The 15749-nt window shown below is 39.4% G+C and overlaps 1 protein-coding gene across 1 annotated transcript in view; it reads left to right on the top strand.

Moving 5' to 3' along the window:
* The window catches only part of FSIP1 (fibrous sheath interacting protein 1), a 134889-nt gene extending 120912 nt beyond the window's left edge, over nt 1–13977 (top strand). The window contains exon 17 of the transcript XR_008437514.1: nt 13912–13977. The gene's annotated coding sequence lies outside the window, so the exon portion shown is untranslated. The remainder of the gene's footprint in view (nt 1–13911) is intronic.
* Nucleotides 13978–15749: the final 1772 nt, after the last annotated feature.

Below are 15749 nucleotides of genomic sequence, written 5' to 3'. Positions count from 1 at the left end.
TCTCTAAAATCCATCTGAAGCTCATCTAACCTTCCCTGTACTGCTCCTGAAGGTACATCTCTGGAAGTGGCCCACGTAAGCATAAGTGCACCTATTGCAGATCCAGTAGCTCTGCAAGGTGTTTCTCCACAGGCTGGGATGGGATCTGGATGCTACTACAGCATTGTAAGAGCAGTGAGTTAAATTTGTGAACACAGAGGAAGATCAGGATGCAGGACCAGCTCTGGTGCTGTTCAAGGAGCTCAAAGCTGAGGCACACAGGATGTGGACTAGACAAAGTGGGCAAAGACAGCCTGACTTTAAGTTTCTAGGGAAGACATGAAGGAACAGACTGGGGTGACAGATCTAGGAAGATACACCTCGTTATTATGCCCATGAGAACAGATGACATTTATGTATGCCATTGTAAAGGGATGAACAAGTGAACAAGGAGACAGAATCATTGCTGCATCCTAGGTGCAAGCCAAGGAGGATTTCTCTTGGGAAAAAATAAACATAAGTATGCTTGCAGGTATCTATAGTAGTAGTCTACTGCATGTACAGAAACCTGGTATTAGAGCTGAAAACTAAAATTTGTCATCAACTGTGAAATAGAAAAGGAAAACAAGAGGACTTGTGAAAATTCATGCACATTGGTGTGCTGCATCTTAAGCATTGAAGTGTCATCAGCAAAAGATACCACTGGTCTAGGAAATATTTTCTGCATGGATTGTGACAATATTTAGTGAACTTGCAAAGTCTGTTGAAAATATGGGTCTGGCATCTGGCTACCATGGATGGAGAATTGGGAGTGTTACAAAGACAGTGGTGGTTCTATGCAGCTTGGTTGAGCACCCCATTTATACTGGCCTGGGTTTTACTCCTCTTTGGGGTAATGGTGCTAGAGAACATCTCATGAAGCAGGGACTTGAATCACTCTGTCAGGTTTCTCACCAGTGTAAAAACTTCCCCTTTGTCATGCTCTTGCTGGTTGTTTACTTTCCTGTTCAGTCATTAATCCCTGTAAGTTGCAAGATGATTAAGTAGCTCCCTAGAATGATGCTTTCATATGGGCCATTTTGTTCTGCTTGGCTCTGTGACAGGTGGTGTTGCATGAGAAAAATCTGTTTTCTGTTTTGCTGCTTCACTCAGATGTTAATGATACATATCCCATTGAGCATAGACATGCATGCATTTTGACAACTCAAGAACCATGCTGATTTGATTTTTCAAGTTGTTTTTTTGTGTGTTTGTGTTGAGGTTTGGGGTTTTTTTGAGTGGTTTTGTGCTAATTGAAAGAGTAGATATTTCTTCTTACTAAAATCTATTAACTTCTAGACTAGGACGAGAGGAAAACATTTACTGACAGTTGTTCATACATGGAGCTGCCCAGGTTCTTTTAAAAAAATTATCTTTCTTCAGAAGATACATGCACATAAACAGTGAAAGAAGCAGTGTCTGGCCAACCCAGGTGCACTTACGTATTTTTTATCTTTATGGTATATTCTAAGATGAACTGAAATGTGTGCTCATTACTGTGGTTACCATGATGAGAGGATGGTTGCTTATTGGTTAGGGTTACTTTTGGGTATTTATGAGAGTCATCAAAGTAAACAGAAAGGGTAATTAATATATTCTCATTTAATAAGTTTACGGTGTAAGGCTACAGCAAAGATTCAATAATTTCTTAGGACAGATGTACCTTGCAAGCATCGTAAGCTGAGCAATGGCTACTCAATACATTGTTCAATGAGAGATGTTCTTTATATTTCTCTGACATCCATCCCTACCAATTAGTTTTACTTTGTAACCCTGTCAGTGGTTGTTCTTACTTATATTGATTTTTTGAGCTTGTTATGTGTTTGTACTGATCCTTGTATTTTTGGTGCTGCTTAATGAACACCTCTATGAAAAAGAAAGAAAGAAAGAAAGAAAGAAAGAAAGAAAGAAAGAAAGAAAGACCAACTTATTTTCCTGTAGTATCATTACAGTAGCAGACCTGGATGGAGACTGTTTTGCTTGCAGCCTCTTGTGAAGCCTGGGACAAATTTGCTGTGAGAATTCCACACTGAAGCTCAGATACTGAGGGGAGCTCTGCTGTCACTACAACATGTCATGCTTGACATAAGAACAAACATAAGAGTTTTACTCAGGAGATTCAGAGACCTATAATTAATATGTGCTGATGGCTACCTGTCTGCATAAGGGATAGAAACAGGCACCATAGCATTTACTCAGTTTGGCAGCCAGCAGAAGGAAACATAATGTCTTATTTCTTTAATTTCAAAAAGAGAAAAACATTCTGGAGGGTTCAAAGCCCTACATTCTGCTATATTTAAGCTCTACATTCAGTTTTAGATGCTGCTTGTCTTTACAGCCTGAGTGCAACCCTTAAACTGTTATTAAAAGCATTCTTCTCTAAGCATCAGGTGCACTGAAAGAACAGACAGCAGAAAAGAGGGAAATGCCCCTGAGTAGACTGATATTATATTTCTTTTAAGCCACATTTTATGAGAAAACCTGTTTCACAAATTAAGCTTGAGGAAAATCAAGAATTAAGCCCTTTTAAAGGTCTTTCGAACAGATCTTAGTAAAATAAGCAAAAAGCAAAATTTCAGTTGTCTTAACATTTATCCTTTTTTACTTATAAAGGTATAATTTGCCGTTCTATATCATGTCACAAAACAAAGACAAATTCAGATGTGGAGTTATTATGCACTGACTTTTCCTCTTAATAAAATTTGAGCAGAATGAATTACAAGGGCCTTTCCAGGCTAATGACAGGCTAAGGACATGCTCGACTCATTGTGTGGGATCTTGACAGAGACTTTTCAGGAGTGTTTCTGTGAACTAATTCTGTTCTTTAACAAAAAGTATGTAGGATGAAGAAAGGAAATGTACAGGAATCAATTGTGTGCAAAAATAGCAGTAGAGCATGTAGCAAGTAAGATTTCTTCACTACACTTGGTGTATTATAACTACATATGATGTGCCAGATTTATTGCTGTTGGAACTGAATTGCAGTATTCTGTCAGATCATTTTAGTGTCAAGTCACATTGGATTTTAATATAAAATCCTAAAGTGCTTGAAGATGTTAGAAAGAAAGGTACTGTATCTTATAAATACCAACTAGTTGTAGTATTTTGAGTTTATTTCAGGAGTTTTTGTTAGGACCTTAGATATTAAAAGCTCATATTGATATCATATTCTACTTTTACAATGACACCAGCAACAGCAGCAGTACTTTCTGATGTATAAGCAGGATCAGATGAAAAAGAATCTAACATTAGAATTGACACCCCTTACCTCTTCCAGCTCTCCTTCCCACTGCATTCCCCCACCATAAAACAAACAAAAAAATCTTCCTTCTTGCTTCCTAGGCTTTCAAAAACACAAGCAACTTCTTTTTTTAGTTTTTTTTTTTTTTAATTTTAAATTATATCATTTTTTCGAATGGACCTATTGGGAATGCTGAGCTAGCATGAAAACATTCCTTTTAACATTATTTCTAGCTTGCTTTTGCAAAGTTCCTATTTCAAGACAGTGTGTTATTATCACACTGGATTTGTTAGGCTCTGCTTGGAACTCCCAGCCATGAGCCAAACAAAAGCTATTACAATGTAGTTCAGACATTAGCAAATAGAAGAACACAAAATGACCCTAGCCTTGGGTAGCAAAAATTTTCTTTTGGAGTTCAAAACTGCACTATGATTTTCTGTCTGTTTGTTGCAGTTCAGACATTCCTCTTCCACCAGTGTATCTGCAATGTGTGACTTTGATCATAACTGTTGCTCCTGCTTGCCCTGTGTCTGCTTGTTTTGGCAGTTTCGATGGCAGAGCACGCTGGGCCCCTTTCATGTGGTTTGTGTCACATGTGCTGCTGTGCGAGACACGCGCAGCTCTTTGGGAGCGCTCGCCGCTTGCTGCTCTGCCTGCTCTTGTGTGCTTCCTCTGCAGATGGCTTTCCTGGCTCCCATGGACCATTTGTTTGTTCAGTTTCTTTTATGGTGCGTACACCCACCCCATGCAGTTCCAATGAAGTATGTGTTGTTTATTTCCTCTAGCTGTCCAGCTCTGAAGGTTTAGATCTAAGGAGGCAATCACTGAATAAGTCCAACAACAATCGTTAACACAACCTGTCTTCTCCTGGGATGCTTGATCTTTTCCCTCTTGGAAATGTGGAAGTCTCCACTTGTCCTTTTTTTAACCCTGTAGTGACTAATTTTAGCTATCTTACCATCAGGCACCCACTGTGGATGAGATACCCTCCTAAGGCAGGCCTAAAATAGGTGGACAGATTTGTGTCTCTCAGATGACTTTTGTTTCTCTCCCCAGTGACAAGGAGGAAGACTAGATGACAAACGTGGGCTAATTGGCTCACTTTGAGATAGCAATATCTGTGTGAGATACATCCTCCTTCAGGGACCCAGGCTTTGTGGTGGTATGCATGAATGCTCTATGCTTGCAAACTGATCTCTGGCATTTTTTCATCAGCTAATCCTCTTATCAGCACTTGCCATACTGCTTTACTCATGAAGACAGAGTGGAGAGCCAGTGTCAGCAGAAGGGCATGTGAGTATAAAAGATAAGGGCTAAGAGCCTTCTTTCAAGTGGGTCAGTTCCAGACTCATAGGAGTTATTTATTCACTATATAAAACAGTAACAGACTAGCCTAGGGACAAAGAAAGTGAGAAAGTATTGGTGAGAAAGAAGGGCAAAACCCCAGAACCTGATAAACAGAAAACCCCTGGAACAGTAGGAGGACAAACCTCCTACTGTGGAATGTTGCAACTACAGGTGGAAGATTTAGCAAATCCTTATAGTCTGAACTAGAAGTGCAAGCTGAGAAAGGTCAGGCTTTCCATGATATTAATGGTCCCATTGACATACTTCTTGAAAAAGTTGAATGCGTGCCATATACTTTATTTATACCAAGAGCTATTTATTCCACTATCAAGACTGATGTTTTTGTTAACAACTCTGCTGGTTTTGTTCAAGAGTAAGACTGTCCGAACCCAGACAACAGTGGTAAGTTTAAAGTGTTTCTGCTGATCCATCATTCTTCTCCTGCAATTTTCAGAATTTTTACAACTTCTATATTTAAAGGTGTGCATTAAGTAAAGTAATCAGCCACATCTTGGAGAAATAAGGCTTTCTCACATCAGAAGCAAAAGCTTGCTTACTGGCAGAGCTGTTAAAATAATCCAGTTTTTACATCTGTATCCTGAAATAGTAGTGAAAAGATCAAATAAATCATTAAGCAGCGAGATTTTTTTTTTAGTTGTCCAGCAGTAAGAAAAATCTTATAGATATAGACTTCTTCATGCTTACCTTAGGTTAGCAAACTGATCCTGCTTGTGAACTGTGTGTGATAGTCCCTGTGATGCCAGTGGCAGCTCTGCTCATGGATGACACGCACAATCTGTTCCCACATGCAGGCTGCAAGATCTGTAGTGAAGGAGATCTTAAACCAGCAAGGTTTAAAACCTGGAGAAAAACTGGCAGTGCACTAACTCTGCTCATTAGCATTACTGTAACAGCATGAGGCAAAGATCAAAAGGCAATAACTGTGATTCTGTGAGACCTGGGAGTAATGACAGGGTTCAAAAGGGGTTAAATGTTCTCTTACCAGACAGGTATATGTAAGGGCAAATTTCTACTGCTTCATTTCTAGTTTGGTCTTTATCCATCCCTTAGGAGTTTCCTATACAAAGCTGTTGGAAGAAAATCCTCCATAATGTGAATTACAGGTAAGGATTCAGTCCTATGTTCATGAAGTGTCCTGCTGTAGTCACTGGAAGTCAAGCCTGTAAAGAAGGCAAGAGTGCATGTAATCTGCCTTTTAAGAATGTTATTTCTTTCCCTGAAAACTGATTAAAAATAAAATGAAAAATAATGTTCTCTACCACTGGCACAAGCTTTACAAGGCTTCAAAGCAATAGACTGCTTATAATCTCTAGACATTTCCTGACTGACTGCAAAGGTCATCTTGGAGTGACTGGGGAAACTGAAAAAGAGTTATCTGAAGGCTAAATAAGGTGAAGGTTGCTGTGGCTAAAGTTCAAGTTTATTTACACAGAATAAAAAGGAGAAGTGAAAAGTTTGCTGACTTATTTTCTAAAGCTTTGGTTCATGTGAAAGACAATGAAAATGAAAAATAAAGGGAGTGGAACGTACAGTGACATAATAGAAAGAGCAGTTAATGATTGTCTCTGGCAACATCACTTTTTCCTTATTTATCTTATTCTAATCCAGACAGTAATATTTTAATTAATAAAATAACAGTAAATGCTGTTATTTTCTATCTTGAGAAATCTTTGATGCTGAGGCCTTATACTTTTTCCCATCTGGAAAAATTGCAAATATCTTGACACCATGGAAGGAACATAAAATTCCTACAAGCAGTGGAAATAAGGAATAACAGGTTTATGTAGTTGTACGTGTTCTTGTTTAGGTTTATAACACAGTCCTCAATAATAAAATGACATGTGATTTTTCTACATTCCTTACAGCATTCCAGAGATTTGTGGCAGCACATTGTGGTGACTTGACCTTGGCTGGATGCCAGGTGCCCACCAAAGCCACTTTATTGCTACCCTCCCTCAATGGGACAGGGGAGAGGAAATATAATGAAAGCTACATGATTTAAGATAAGGGCAGGAGAGATCACTCACAGATTACCATAGCAGGCAATACAGACATGACTTGGAGAAATTAATCAAGTTTATCACCAATGAAAATCAGAGCAGGATAACAAGAAGTAAAACAAATCTTAAAAACACTTTCCTCCCATCCCTCTCTCCTTCTCAGGTGTAACTTGAGGGAGAAGGTGTAACCTTCTCCCACCCAGTAGTGCAGGGAGACAGGAAATGGGAGGTCACAGTCAGTTACATGTTGGGGGTCCTCCCTCCCTTCCCTTCCCTTCCCTTCCCTTCCCTTCCCTTCCCTTCCCTTCCCTTCCCTTCCCTTCCCTTCCCTTCCCTTCCCTTCCCTTCCCTTCCCTTCCCTTCCCTTCCCTTCCCTTCCCTTCCCTTCCCTTCCCTTCCCTTCCCTTCCCTTCCCTTCCCTTCCCTTCCCTTCCCTTCCCTTCCCTTCCCTTCCCTTCCCTTCCCTTCCCTTCCCTTCCCTTCCCTTCCCTTCCCTTCCCTTCCCTTCCCTTTACAGAAAAAAATGCCAAATATCTGGAGTAGGATGATGGAACATGTTTGGAATAAGTACAAATGGAAGGAAACCTTTGGTCTTATTTATCTTATTGATAAAAAGCAAGAACAGACTATCTAAACTATATAAATGTGAAGAAAAAAACATGGTAGTAAGCACAAAAAATGAATGCGCAATTCTGTTGAGATTGTTAAGATCTAGTATTTCTTCAAAATTAAATTAAAAATGAACAGCAGTGGGTATTTTTCTTTCTGTGTAGTTCAATGAATTAGCAAGAGAAGGATCAACAATGTCACTGTCATCCAGGATTCTCATCTGGTGTCGCTTTTCACTGGCATGCAGCTGTTAGGAAAGAGAAGGCTATGAAAAAGTGGTGAACAAGGGAATGGGGAAAGAAATAATTAGAAAGACTCAAAAAAGAGAGGGGAGAATTAAAATGTAGTTGAAAAGGGGAAAAAAGATCAAATGGAGAAAAATCTCGGTTAAAAAGATGGAGCCCAACAACACTGGTCTGCCAAAGCACCCATATTTTCTAAAACTATTTTCATCAACATGCTGAACTTGCATCTTGTCTTGGTAGTCCTAACAGCTTTTTGAGATGTTTCTTGGGGACTTATAGGCTTTCTATAATGCTCAGTGCGGCCATCTGTGGGATGGACACTAGCTGAAGACCCCTCCCACATTCTCAAATGTCTGACCACTAGGATTTAATTCTGAGGTCATTATAACATGAAAGTGTGCTTTGGAGTCCTCTGGTTTCCCACAGAAAGTTTACTGAAGTATTATGTGCATGGGCAGAACTTAAGACAGAAACAGGTCAGATACATGGGAGGTCTTTATTTCTGCATGCCCTTGCTTAAGCTTGTAGTGTGCTATTGCAAAATCATAGAATAGAATCACAGAATATTGTGAGTTGGAAGGGACCCACAAGGATCACCGAGTCCAGCTCCTGGCCCTGCATAGAAAACCCCAAGCATCACACCATGTGCCCAAGAACAGTGTCCAAATGCTTGTGAGCTCTGTCAGGCTGGTGCTCTGCCCACTTCCCTGGGGAGCCTGTTCCAGTGCCCAACTTTCTGCATGAAGAACTTGTTCTAAAATCCAGCCTAAACCTTCCCTGACACAGCTCCCTGTCATTGCCACGGAATCACATATAACATGGTGACAAAGCCCATTTCGTTGTAGTGTACATAGTAACAGCAAACAAAATAAACAATCTAGGTGACAAAGCCCCACTTTAAATGTTAAAGATACACAGTAGCCAAGAACAGGAGTGCTGCACTAGGTGTTAATATCTACCGTTTATGACTAAATTGTTGTGGTTGGCTCTCCATGTGCTATGTGTGCAGTGAGAAGCGAGGGAAGGGCTAAGGGGGAGCCTTGAGGGTCCTTAGCTGGCTACTGTGATTGCTGGGGGTCAGGAGGGAGGTGAGCCTGGTGGGAGCTGTTGTGGCCACACTTTGAGGAATGAGTAACTGCCTTCTCCAGCAGGGAGGAGAGCCAGTGCTCAGAATAGCCTCTCTCTGGGTATCCTGAAGTGGGACCTAGTTTCCAGGGGAAAGAAGAAGCTTACCCACACTTTTAAATCTCCAGGAACATCTGTGTTTTCTGAGGCTCTACCCCACAGCACCATTTCAGTAGAATACCTGCAGTGATGCTTTCACTAAGCCACTGCATTACCTTTGCTTGTCCCTTGTGTTCCCTGGTTACGAAAAAGTTCTATTTGTTATGTGACTGTCATGATAGGAGGGAGGTAGATTTTTGTGTAAAAGCAAATTGCAGTCAGCCCAAGTAGTTGAACAGATGAGGAAAGGCATGGGGCTTTTGTCTGGTACCATGCAGAAGCAGGGCTACGTGTCTCACTACAGTAATGAGGGAGCGGCTGTCTGACCTGTTACTGCTTGTAGGTACAACTGATTCAAGCTCTGCTACATATCCTGCTAGGGGCTCAGCAGAGATGAAAACAACTGCTATCTGCTTTTCAGGTGGGCGTATGGGGCAGGAAGCCCCTGTCCTGCTTTGAACTTGGACTCTGGGAGGGACAGGAACAGCAAACCACCTTAGAAGAAAAAGGGAAAATTCTGGTGATAAACTTTAAAGCCTAATGTTGTCTGAGGGTGGACTCCTGGGCATGTTTGGCTCTGAATCCCCAGATGCATAGCACAGTGCTAGGAGTGGGTACTTGGAACATGAAGAATGTGTGTGATTCCCTGTATACATCCCTACTAATAGGTATCTTAATTGCTGATGGTTTTTCATTTGGGTGTCTTCACCATGATCTTTTATAGGCTCGATTTCACAGGAAATAAGCCCACAGAGTGTGACCCAGTACAGCTGTAATTCCAAGATGCTCTTGTATGATTTGTGATCCTAGATACTGTACCTCAGCCATGGAGCAGAGAGCAGAACTGCTGCCACACAGCAGAGAAGCCTTGCTGGCCCTGGAGAAAGAGAGTGGTTCTCTCACTTTTACTCTAAATGTGTTTCTATATCTTCCTTCCCTGACAGGCTGCTGTTTGGTCCTCCCAAAGCCATCTGTTGAGCAGGCTGAACAAGGATGGGTCCACCAACCTTTCCTCACTGGTCAAATGCTCCAGCCACCAGCCATCCTGGTGCCTCTCTGTTGAACTTCATGAACTTTATTAGTGTCTTTCATGTACTGAGGGGCTCAGAACTGAATGCAGCATCTAGATATGGTCCAACAAATGCTCTGAGTAGAGAGGCTGATTGCTTCCCTTGCTGTTCTGCCTCTGCACCTGTGAATGCAGCCCAGGGTGCTTTAGGCCTTCGCTGCCATCAGGAGATACTGCTGGCTCACAAGCTGCTTGACCCCCTCTCTGTCTACCAGGTGCTTCTCAATATCACTGGTTCTCCACTCAGTTCTTACCTCCAGCAGTGCAAGAGTGTTTTCTTTCCCAGCTGGAGGTCTTGCCATTTGTTCTCACTGAATTTTATGAAGTTTCTGTCAGCCCTTTCCCCCAGCCTGCTGAGCTCTCTGTAAGTGGCAGTCCTGCTCCCAAGTCTGTTAACTGGTTTCTATCAGTTTAATGCCATCTGCAAACATGACTAACCTTCATTCTGTTGTGTCCTCCAGATTGTGAGAGGAAGATGTTAAACAGAATGACCCCAGAACAGACCCCTGCTATTTACCCAGCTAAGCCACCCACTTGGCCAGTAATGTTCCTTCTTGTGCACAAGATTATTTTAAGAGAGTGCTTGGAAGCCTTGCTAAAGCTGAGGAAACTGCTTTCCCTTATCCACAAATTTAGTCATTTTGTCACAGAACACAATCAGATGGGTCAGACATTATTCACCAAGAGACAATCCATGCCTTTCCCCGTTCACAGGTAGAAGTAGTCATTGCCTGCCTGAAACACCTACTTCAAGTACCTGAGTGTATGTCAGTTTTATGAGAGGAAAGAAACTGCTTTTTATGTATTTTAAACTGCTCAGTCACTTCAGTGTTACAATTATCCCGTGATGATTGTTTCATAAAGTTATAAATATCATATAGATATTTAGGGTTGTTTCAGGCTTATTGCAGATTCAGGCAGAGAATAATGAACTGGTTACATGCATTCATAGCAGTAAGCCATTAAAGAAACCTTAAAGAAAGTTTGGATTTCTGGGCACAAGGGGAGGTCAACTACTAAATAACATTTTGCCAGAGTGCTTCTGAAAACAATGGCTTTACAGCTTTTCTATTTTTTTTTTTTTTTTTTTTTTCAAGAGGGAATAGCTCCTCTTTAACATGTAAAAGATAGTTTTCGTATTTTCAGGGAAGTGGTATGTAAGTGCATGCAAGAGAAAGAGGTTTCTTTATACAGTTGCATAACTTGAAAAGCTTTGTAGTTAGATACCCTATTTCTGTTCATAATTAGACTGGAATGTGATGTGCTGACCAGAAAGTAATTATCTTCTACCCAAAGAGTTTTCTGGGAGTTTGAATTGTGCCAAATTACTTCTCCGGGGTTCTCAGCATTCAGGTACCTGTGTGCTAAATGAAGGAAAGAGTCACTTCACAGTTTTTTTTGGAGATCCTCTTCTCACTCCACTGCAGCCTTTGAAAGTGTGATATTCACTAAATGTAAGGGAGAATGCAGTGAGAATCACTGAATGGCATCCAGACAAGGTGGCTCTTGCTTCACAGAAAGTGTACAAACAGAAGTTAATGTCTTTCAGGCCTCATAAAGCATGTCATAGGAATGCTAAATAGCAGAAACTTTTGAGTTGTGTATGCTAAGTAACCTGTCACATGCCTAAAGCAGTCCTACAGTGTTTTTTTCTCTTTAATTAGTGCTTTCTTGAAATTGTCCTTTGCTTTCTGCTTTAGTACTGCCAGCTTGTCTCTTCTTTCCAAATGTCAGATTCTGGCTGCTTTAGTTTATTTGTGCAATGCTGCAGCAACCTTGATTCCTTGTTCTCAACCACAGGCTGCCATCTCAAATGGTCCCTTCAGTATCCAGCCTGAAGGAGCTTAGAGAGAAACAGGCATAATAACCAGTGGTATTACTTTTAAAAATCCTTTCCAGTAATGCTCTTTCTCTCATGTGTTCTGGAATTTGCATAGCTTCTCGAGATCATGTTGCGTGATCTTTTTCTCCCCCTCCCAGTTCTTTCTTTCCTTCTTAGAAATATGGAGAAAAAGGTGCCCTCTCATGTACTTTTCTATTGCTGGATTTGTTTACATCTCTCTCTGTAGATACAGAGAAAGAAGAAAGACAAAGCAACAGGGACTGGTAAGGACAAATCCCATGTTTACGGGGTTGTAAGAACAAATCTGATGAAACCCCCTAGTGAGCTCCAGCTGTGGAGAAACTGCAAAAATCCAATAGTGGCAGTGTCAGGAAGCCTTGCTGTGTCAATTCCACTCTGTCAAGCTGGAATTCTCTCTGGTGCAAATTGCCTTCATTTTTTTGTTAGCACTGCTTTTAGTCAAAATACAGGAGAGAGCTCCTGTGTAGAGCTCCACAGTATTACCTGCCAGTCTTCAGCGGTTGAGTGTTATTTAGGTAGATATATGTACAAACTTTTAGAAAAAAAAATGGTTTTAATAAGAATTGAAAGTCTAAGGAGGGATTTCTTTAAAAAATGAACTCTGAAAACTTTTCATAATATGATTGATATTTTCATTATTTTAAAAGTGTCTAATTAAAAAAATAAAAAGGAAAAGCTTTGATCTTGGATCATCTTATGAAAACAGCAAAAAATAAGTTAAAAATGTTATAAATGTTTGACTTTTTATCATTGGCTTTCCTGAGGCCTGCTTAAAAATCACCTTTATGAAATCAGCCACAGAAATAAATCCTAGATTTGAAGACAAAGAAGGTCTTGGCTTTGGTTTGCTGCTACTTGAATCTGAAGGTAATAGTGAGAGTCCAAAATATGTGGACACGTTGCTGTTGGAATACTGCACTCATTTGCACTGAACAAAACTCTAACATTTAACTTGAATATACAGCATTTGCAAAAGATGATATAATGTAATGTTATGAACAACAATCTTTATGTTCAGACAGACCTGGAGATGAGCAAAATAATAAAATCAAGTATTCATTTTAAATAATCACAAGTTTTTCTACTCCACAGCTTATTTATTACCTTTTGTTTCTGAATTCATTTGTAGTCATGTTTTTTTTTTTTTTTCACATTATGGTATTCATATCTGTTTAAATTAGAGAGCAACATTTTATATTTTTTAATTACAGAAGCTTCAGTAAATATAATTTATACGTTATTCATTGCTTCTCTTTGATCTCCTATTCTTGTAGTAGGTTTTTAAAACAGATAAACTAATAATATCCCTATAAATAATGAGGCCAGAACTCTGTGAAATGGTGGTGGCCGTATTATTGCGTTAAATCTGCAACAGCTGTTTTCTCTCTATGTGAAGTTATGGGATAAGCTGAACTAGCCTTCACCCTGAGATTCTTTCATCTCTGAAATGCAATCAGGAAGAAAGGCATTTGGGATAGAAAGAATAGTGACAATAAATAATAACTATTTATTATTATATGATAATAATTATTACTTAACAAACAATAATCAGATATGCAGTAAAACTGTATGTTTTGATACTTTGAGTTTTCTTACTTTTCCTTTATTGCATTTGAGAAATGAATGAGGAGCAGATAGAGAGGGTGGGTTATTGCATTGATTAGTGTCTTCTTCTCAAGCAGAAAAAACAAAGCTGTATTTTCTTCCTTATTTCAACTGCTTGTGATCAGAGAGACTGTCTTCCTCTAATCTGCTTAATGAAGATCTAAATCTTCATTCACATTCACAGTTCATTCCCAGTACTTGGAAGACTACAGTACTTTGCTCTTTTTAGAATAACAAGGATGCTATGCAAGTTTACCTGTTATTTGTTTTATCTTGCTAATGTGATATAAAGTAATCAGTAGAAGTCATATCAATGATTAGAAAGTCAGATTATAGGGTAGTGATTTAACAAGGTACACGAGTCAAAGGGCTGAATGGTGAAAGATTGTTTGCTTAACATAGTAGTGCAAGAGTTGCAATATCATGCAGTAGGATTTGAATGGAGCCTGCAATCTGAACATAGTAGCCTGGAAATGAAAACAGGTAATTAGGAGACAAATGGAGAACTGGTAAGAATCTTGTCTGGAGAGGAAAAAGTGGGTATTGATTTGAGAAACTAATGATGTGAAGAACCAGTGGCAAAATTACTTTTGTGTGTGTTCTGTTTTCTAGTTCACTTGTGGAATTTGTTGTACCTTGTTTCTCACATGTGAATGTTTCTTTTACAGGTTCAGATTTCCAGGAGGATTTTAAAAGCACAGCAAAATTCCAGTGCAGTAGCACAGTTTAAAAGTCTGTAATTTCTCAGCACTGTTCACTCCTGCTGTGCTTTCATACTGTAATAAATTGTCGTATAGGTTACTTATATAATTTCCTTGTCTTTTGAAGTCGATAACAGTTGCATAGTAGATGAATGTTCATCATGGGTTGATTGTTTCTACATTGCACAGAGCAAACCACTGCAATATATTATTAGAATGTCCTTCTTAATATTTATGAAAGGAGAATATAATTAAATATTGCATTTATGATGATAATGAGCTGAGTGAAAATTATATACTGTATTATAGACTTTCTTTGTTACAAATTTCAAATTATTGATTTTATTTTTAAGAGCTTTTATAACTTGTTTCCTTCTGAATTAGTTTGCTCTTCCTGACAGAAATATCCTAAGCTTCCTTGCATCATAATTTTAGATATAACATAGTCAAGAAGAATCATTCAGAGGCACATACTCTGGGACAGCAGATTGAAAAATGTAGTTAAGACATTAAAAGCAAAAAAGTGCTCTTAGAAACAAAAAACAAAATGAACAACAATGACAAAAATAGGGAAGAAAAGGAAAATTCTTTCTCTTGGCCCAGATCCACAGAAATATTTGCCTAGAGTACACAGTGAAGTGTTAGCCTTTGTAGGTAATATTTGGTGACATCTTGAGCACTGGAATGCATTAGTGTAGTACTGCATGGTGAAATTCCTTGGCTGTTCACATCTGAGAGTGAGTAGCAGCCGGGGACACTTGATGAGTTAAGGGGAAAGCATTTATGCTAGCATGCTGCACGTCATAGGAAGTTACAGCCCAGGTTTCTACATATAAGGCATCATTCCGGTGGAAGCAGAGTGTCTGCAGGAAAACATCACAAAAAAAAATTTATTGTTGAATCTTTGAGCATTCCCAGATTACATCTGTACATTTTCCAGCAAACGATTGGCCTACATGTTTCCCTGAAATATGGAGATTCTTTGGTTGTGCAGTCATGCGTTGGCTAATAGAAGATTTCCTGTGAAATCTGTAAATCATTAGTAGTGAGATAACAAAAATAAAACCTAAAAAGATTATTTAAGTTTGTGTTCTCCCAAACAGCATATCTCAGTAGAGCATTAATGCATTTATATACAATGTTACAGCTGTTGTACTGGATCAGAAATTATTAGTGACTGAGGAACTGGCAAGAAAAAAAGTACAACTGTAATGGTTTGATGACTGCTTGTAAGTAGCAGCTGCATTTCCTTTTTCTTCACTTTTGTGTTGCTTTCCAAATTAACTAGTTAAACCCTGTCTTACTGCAGTGTGACCATCTTAAAGGTTTTTTTTCCCCTAAAGCTAAGTTACTGAACTAGCTCTCAGTTTGTTCTCTGCTGGAAGTAATTGCTGCTCTTCACATCAGGAAGGACAGCAGAAGGAAGAATCAGAACGAGATGACCAAGCAGTTGTCGAACTCTGCTTTTACCCCAGAGGCAAAAGCTGCCTACTTAGAGATGATAAATGCAAGAAGATGTCATGGGGAAACCTTAGTTGTGGCTTGCAATGCTGCCTCGAGAGAGGATTTCAGCCTGCGGTGTTGGTATTCAAGAACCTTTAATTAACAATCAATTAAGTAAGAGATTAGTCATTTAAAACAGAAGAAAATATTAGTTGTGGAGTCCTTTGGATTTAAGTGTTTTAGCTGGAGCCAAATGAATGTACTAGCAGTGGAAATAGACTGCGGTAAGTTCTTGGCCACCACATTTGTCACCCCAAATGTCACAGGAATAAGTGTGTTGACAGATGAACTGGTCAGAAATC

This window comes from Vidua macroura, chromosome 6, assembly GCF_024509145.1.
Source record: "Vidua macroura isolate BioBank_ID:100142 chromosome 6, ASM2450914v1, whole genome shotgun sequence".
NCBI classification, from domain to species: Eukaryota; Metazoa; Chordata; class Aves; order Passeriformes; family Viduidae; genus Vidua; species Vidua macroura.
Note: the sequence above shows the minus strand (reverse complement) of the source record. Positions and strands in the feature narration are given on the sequence as shown.